Genomic DNA, 6951 nt, shown 5'->3' on the forward strand with positions numbered 1-6951 from the left:
ATAATAATTGCACTGATGCAGTACCAGACACTGCCTCTCATGGTTTATAATCTTAACTGGTTAGAAGTGTTATCATGTACATTGCCTTGTCTTCGTATAAAAGATGAGCTACAGCAAATATTCTGCTTAATACCACAGATTTGCTCGTATGTTGCTTGACCTTAACCAGTTGAGCATGTCCCTTGGTGGCTGACGACATGTGCATCTCTGATCACGAGAGAAGTAGTGGGATAGCATCATAGCCATGTGATGAGAGGAATTCTGTGGGGTTTGGATAATTCACCTCTGGAAATGCGGGTGTTTTGTTCAACATACTCAAACAACCCTTATTCAGGAACCTTTTGATCGGGATGGGCTACTCGACCTGAAGAAAATTCTAACTGCGCCCCACCTGCGAGGTCATGCGCTTTTTAATTAGATATGAAATCACTATGTGGCACACATATGGTTGTGATGCATGTGCATGGTGTACCCTTATCAGACGGGTAGTCATGATGGGTATACTGGGCTTCGTATATTTTACCCGTGTCAATTTGGTGGCATGCACTGCTCTCTCAATCACTAATAATAATAATAATAATAATAATAATAATAATAATAATAATAAGAAGAAGAAGAAGAAGAAGAAGAAGAAGAAGAAGAAGAAGAAGAAGAAGAAGAAGAAGAAGAAGAAGAAGAAGAAGAAGTCTGGGAGTGGAATGATAGAGGAGGGAAGGCTAGGCGGATGTGGTGGAGTGGAGGGAAGGCTAGGCGGAGGAGGAGACGACGATGACAAAATGCTTGCTAATCGAATTATTGTTCTGAACAGACGACAATACACGTCTAAAAGAAATTGGAAAATGTTTCAAATATAATGATTTGGATGCAGAGTTAACTAGAATTGAGACTGAAAACTGAAACAGTACCTACAATAACGAGTGCATAAGGAATGATTAACAGAAAAACATGCAAATTAAACTTCAGGTGTTATACGCTACAGAGGAAAATACTGCCACTACACTCCATATACAATAGAAATACAAATCCAATGCAAAAACGTGTAGAGAATTGTCTAGTAATGTAGTAAAAGCATGCAATAGAAAAAAAGTTAGAGAATTAAAAAATTGTTTCAAATATTAGCACAAGGCCAGCAATTTCGGGGAGGGGAAAATCGATTACATCCAATGGTGCTTATTTTATCGACCTCGGCGGAATTTGAGCTCACAACTTAAAGACGGATGAAATGGTGTTAAGCATTTTTGCCCGGCGTGCTAACGATTCTGCCAGCTCGCCACGCCAGTGAACTAAATAATAATACTCCTAAAACTAAAAATGGAAATAAGGAAGGTGGGAGATATGAAAGTGAGGCAGTTCTAGTAATAATTGGAACACTATTATAAACAAAAACATGAAGAATAACATTAAAAAAGTCTGGCTACTCCCCACACAGTCCAAATATAGCCCTGTTATTTACTTACTTAAGCCCTTCGCCTTCTATATAGCATAAGGTATTGACTGCTTTTCTCTACTGTAGTTTTGTATCGTCATCGAGATTTTGTAATTTTACTTCATTCTAGTGATCGGTATTAGCTCTACGCAAAGCTATTTTACCTCTGGAAAGACGTGATCCATATTAGTCGGTTATCCTTCCATTACCTTGTGCGCTGACATAGGTCTCGGGGATTTTAAGACACGCAAACAGTCACGTTGCAACAAGGACTGGACTTTTTGATGGATAGCCTTGTTATGGAAATCTAAATCATATGCAAAATACTTCAAATTCCCTAGCACACATGTTAGAGTTGAGTTAGGGTAACTCCTTTTTTTACAACCATCGCTCACATTACATATATTCTACACAGCAAACATTCAAAACACCAAAATACTACCAAAAAAATAACGAAACAAATATCACAACAAAGTAAAGCATGTTTAGCATTGGAACTCTATTCTGCATCCCCAAAAGCGAATGTTGCATATAGTTCAGGAACACGATATTGCACTTGGTAGTGCAGTAGAAAATTAGCATGTAAGTGATAGAAAAGTTAATGATGAGGATGAGGATGAGGAGGAGAAGAGTGATGAGGATAGCTATAACAATTAATAATAATAATAATAATAATAATAATAATAATAATAATAATAATAATAATAATAATCGCCCAGATGCAGTACCAGGCAGTAACTCTCATGGCTTCTGATCTTAACTGATTAGAAGCGTTATCATGTACATTGTTTTGTCTTGCTATAAAAGATGGGCTACAGCAAATATTCTGCTCAAACCACAGATTTGCTTGTCAGTTGTTTGACTATAACCAGTTGAGCATGTATGTACTTTAGTGGCTGATGATATGTGCATCTCTGATCACGAGCAGAAGTAGTGGGATAGCATCATAGCCATGTGCTGAGAGGAATTCTTTGGGGTTTGGATAATTCACATTTGGAAACGCGGGTGTTTCGTTCAACACACTCAAAAAACCCTTATTCAGGAACCTTTAGAGCGAGATGGGCGATTCGACATGAAGAAAATTCTAACTGGGCTCCACCTGCAAGGTCATGCGCTGTTTGATTACATATGAGATCACGATATCGCACACTTATGCATGTGCCTGGTGTACCCTTATCAGACGGATAGTCATGATGGGTATACTGGGCTTCGTATATTTTACCCCAGTGTCAATTTGGTGGCATGCACTGCTCTCTCACTCAATGATAATAATAATAATATGCACACATTCTACGCAAAACACTTTCAATACAGTAAACATAAGAGCACCACAGCAAACCACAGCACATATCCAAGGCGCACAGAGCTGCGCTCGGTAGTGAAGTGAAAGCACGTTATAAAAATAAAACTACTGAATAATAATAATAATAATAATAATAATAATAATAATAATAATAATGAGAAGAAGAAGAAGAAGAAGAAGAAGAAGAAGAAGAAGAAGAAGAAGAAGAAGAAGAAGAAGAAGAAGAAGAAGAAGAAGAAAGAGGAGGAGGGGAGAAGAAGAAGAAGAAGAAGAAGAAGAAGAAGAAGAAGAAGAAGAAGAAAGAGGAGGAGGAGGAGGAGGAGCAGAAGAAGAAGAAGAAGAAGAAGAAGAAGAAGAAGAAGAAGAAGAAGAACAAGAAGAACAAGAAGAAGAAGAAGAAGAAGAACAAGAAGAAGAACAAGAAGAAGAAGAAGAAGAAGAAGAAGAAGAAGAAGAAACAGAATTCCAGGAGAATTTAACGGGTTTTGTTTTCAATAAACCAAAAGCAAGATAATAGCTAATTTCGATTCCAAGGGGAGCTTGTTCTGTAATTGGCATGCATGAACATATGGACTAAACAGAGAACATGCCGAAAGTTGAGAGCTGTGAAAGTGGTACCGGATGCCCTTACAGGCTGTGAATAGAATCCGAAATGAAAATTTCATTGATACAGACTCTACACAGTCTATAGAATCTCGGTTATACGTAGTCTACAAAAACAAGATAATTTCAATGAGAGCTGAGATTAATCAAAACAGGAATAATTGACTGCAAAAAAAAAAAAGAATTCAGTGCAGCAAACACCAGACAGGATGAATGTCATACACAAGAGGATAAAGGAATCTATTTTAGGATTTGAATATATCACATATCACGAAGCGGACTTTAAGAAAATATTCACCAAAAGGAGATCTGACTCATTGGTATATCCATTTGTATCACCTATGAAGTCATCGATGAAATAGCCATGCAATAGTCATACGTGAATGTAATGAGAGAACAGGGGACCTGTGACACTCTTTACTCTTTACTCTCACTTTTACTTGTTTCAGTCATTTGACTGCGGCCATGCTGGGGCACCGCCTTTAGTCGAGCAAATCGACCCCGGGACTTATTCTTTGTAAGCCCAGTACTTATTCTATCGGTCTCTTTTGCCGAACCGCTAGGTGACGGGGACATAAACACACCAGCATCGGTTGTCAAGCAATGCTAGGGTGACAAACACAGACACACACACACATATATATATATATATATACATATACACGAAGGGCTTCTTTCAGTTTCCGTCTACCAAATCCACTCACAAGGCTTTGGTCGGCCCGAGACTATAGTAGATGCCACGCAGTGGCACTGAACCCGGAACCATGTGGTTGGTAGCAAGCTACTTACCACACAGCCTCTCCTGCCCCACTAATAAATATTTTTATTTAAAAACTAAAACAATAGCATGAGCGTTTCTGGACGTGTCCCTCCAAATTAAGAAAAAGTTACTACTGTCGCTGCCCTCAATGAATTCTTCAACGTCACATGATTTACGTGTGGTATGAAATCACTAACAACAACCACAAAATCTCGTCCTGTCACTTGGAAAATCCCTCCATTTCCTCACACATTTCTTTTGGAAGTAATATTCCTTTTTTTTTTTCTAAGTTTAAATCAATCCGATGTCAACTTCTCCTTTCAGAGTTGATGAAATAAGTATCAGTTGAATACCGGGATCGATATAATCGACTGTACTCCGCCATCCTCGAAATTGCTGGCCTTGTACCAAAATTTGAAACCAATATTCCTTGTTCTCTACAGTAATATAGCCATATCCCTTTCGCTTTTTAGTCTGCATAATGCTGACGTCGTATTGAATGTCCTCTCGCGAATCGTGCAAATGAGTGTATTTTTCCCTGCCTTATTCTTTAATCATGTTGTTTCTGGTACCCTGTCGCATGCAGCCCTTAGACTGTTATTGCTGCCATTATCATTATCAGATATATCTCCGATATGTTATTGGACAGTCTTAGAATATGGTCTTTATTGCTCATTTAAGTGATGTTGTTGATGTCGACAATATTAATTTGGAGCCTTGCATCCAGTGCTCATATGATCCATATATTATTCCCTCTTCTTCTAAAAAGAGGAAGTTTATAACTAGCACGAAGTGGAAGTTATCTGCTGCTTTCATACTATACCTGTGTTAAAATGTATTTCTGCCGGAATTCAAAATAACAGTTAAGAACATATACATGTCCCTAAATGTGAATATATACACATGTATGTATGTGTTTATGTATTTATGTGTATGTATGTGTATGTATGTATGTATGTATGTATGTATATACATATATCTGTGTGTTTCTGTATATTTATCTATCAATATAGATAGATAGTCAGACAGTAGACAGACAGAGAGATAAATTGTGTATGTGTGTGTTTGTGTGTGTGTGTGTGCGTGTGTGTGTGTGTGTGTGTGTGTGTGTGTGTGTGTGTGTGTGTGTGTGTGTGTGTGTGTGTGTGTGTGTGTGTGTGTGTGTGTGTGTGTGTGTGTGTGTGTGTGTGTATAAAGTTCTTCTGCTTTTCCTTGATATTAGAATGAAATAAACATAACAAATCTAACTGGTTTTAGGACAGCATCAACAAAAACAACTGCTGCTACAATAATTTTTCCTGTTAAATCACAGACGTAAACGACAGGAATCATGACAATGGAGTTTTATAAAGAATAAGAAGTGGCAGAGAGAAACAAAGAACAGACATTATTTTGCCAGACATGTCGGGAAGTCAGTTTTGCCGGAGAAAGCAAACAGACTGTTAGCCAAGCTACGACAGAGACCAGAAAAGAGAAAAGGATGCTTCGATCACAGAGAAAGTTTAGGGCACGCTGAACCAGACACGCAAGCAAGGAGACAGACAGATCGATAAAAAAAAAAATACACTGACCTAATTTTCATTTTATGTTCCAGTAATGTTTCTGTGTGTGTGTGCGTGATTTCATAACCGTCATTATTATCACAGTGACTGACCTTGTTATGCAAGTAGCTTGCTTTCTTTCATTTTTTTATTTTTTCGTCATCAAGATTTAATGTTGCCGGACGTTTTCAAATCAAACCACACATCATTAATATGAATAATAAAACCAAGAATTTCTCATTCACTGTAAAAAAAAAAAAGAAAAAACAGAAATTAAAATAGAAATAAAGATGAAAATTAATGAAAATCAAGCAGCAGGGAGTAATATAAAAGGATGTAAATAATTTATAAATGAAAATAGAACAGAATTTGAAAAAGACATCTTCAAACTTAAGTGTAATATTGGTGAAAGTAATTGGAAAACAGAAACTAATTATTGAAACATAAAAGCAGAGACGTATGGATTCACATAAACAAAAATATGTGGACATATCTAATTAAACTAGTAATAAAAACACTCCATATTCAAGAGATGAAGCTCCTGCTTTTCTCTCACTAGGAATGCATGAGCAGCGCAGCCTTCTATTTAACTCTTCCAAAACTTATTCATTTATGCACAACACGTCCTCTAAAGGGGAGAATCTTTCCCGTAAAATATTAGATTGAGATGTAGAAAAATATAAATGTTAAAATTTGAAGCTGTTCATTATATCTGCGGAAAATTTGATGAATTCTATAAGTACCGTCAAGTAGGGTATGTTGCCGATCACTCTGATCAGTGAAAATTTGAGACATTTACATACCATCAAAAAAAATTTACAGTATAAATTTTCTTGGTGGTGTAGAATTTACCAGACGATATGTTTCCTATGCCTCCGGGGCTATTAATTATTATTATTTTTTTTAAAGTCAGGTATTTAATATATCAATCTCTTTTGCAGAGCTGCTAGCTGAAGAGTACATAAACAAACCAACACTAGGTGCCAAGCAGTGATGAGGGAAAACACACACACATGAACACAGAGACAAACACGCATAGATATATGTACACATGCATAGATAGATAGATAGATAGATAGATAGATAGATAGATAGATAGATAGATAGTCAATGAGACAGACAGACAGACAGACAGACAGACAGACAGACAGATAGATAGATAGATAGATAGATAGATAGATAGATAGATAGACAGATAGATAGATAGTCAATGAGACAGACAGACAGGCAGACAGATAGATAGCAAGACAGAGAGAGAGAGAGAGAGAGAGAGAGAGAGAGAGAGAGAGAGAGAGAGAGAGAGAGAGAGAGAGAGAGA

General features: G+C 37.1%; 1 long non-coding RNA gene across 6 annotated transcripts in view; it reads right to left on the reverse strand.

The window, feature by feature from the left end:
* The window catches only part of LOC106881631 (uncharacterized), a 385740-nt gene that overhangs the window by 11403 nt on the left and 367386 nt on the right, over nt 1–6951 (reverse strand). For all 6 annotated transcript variants that reach the window (XR_008266350.1, XR_008266345.1, XR_008266349.1 and 3 more), the window contains one exon: nt 5664–5877. This is a non-coding gene — a long non-coding RNA (uncharacterized LOC106881631). The remainder of the gene's footprint in view (nt 1–5663; nt 5878–6951) is intronic.

This window comes from Octopus bimaculoides, chromosome 20, assembly GCF_001194135.2.
Source record: "Octopus bimaculoides isolate UCB-OBI-ISO-001 chromosome 20, ASM119413v2, whole genome shotgun sequence".
Classification (NCBI taxonomy): Eukaryota; Metazoa; Mollusca; class Cephalopoda; order Octopoda; family Octopodidae; genus Octopus; species Octopus bimaculoides.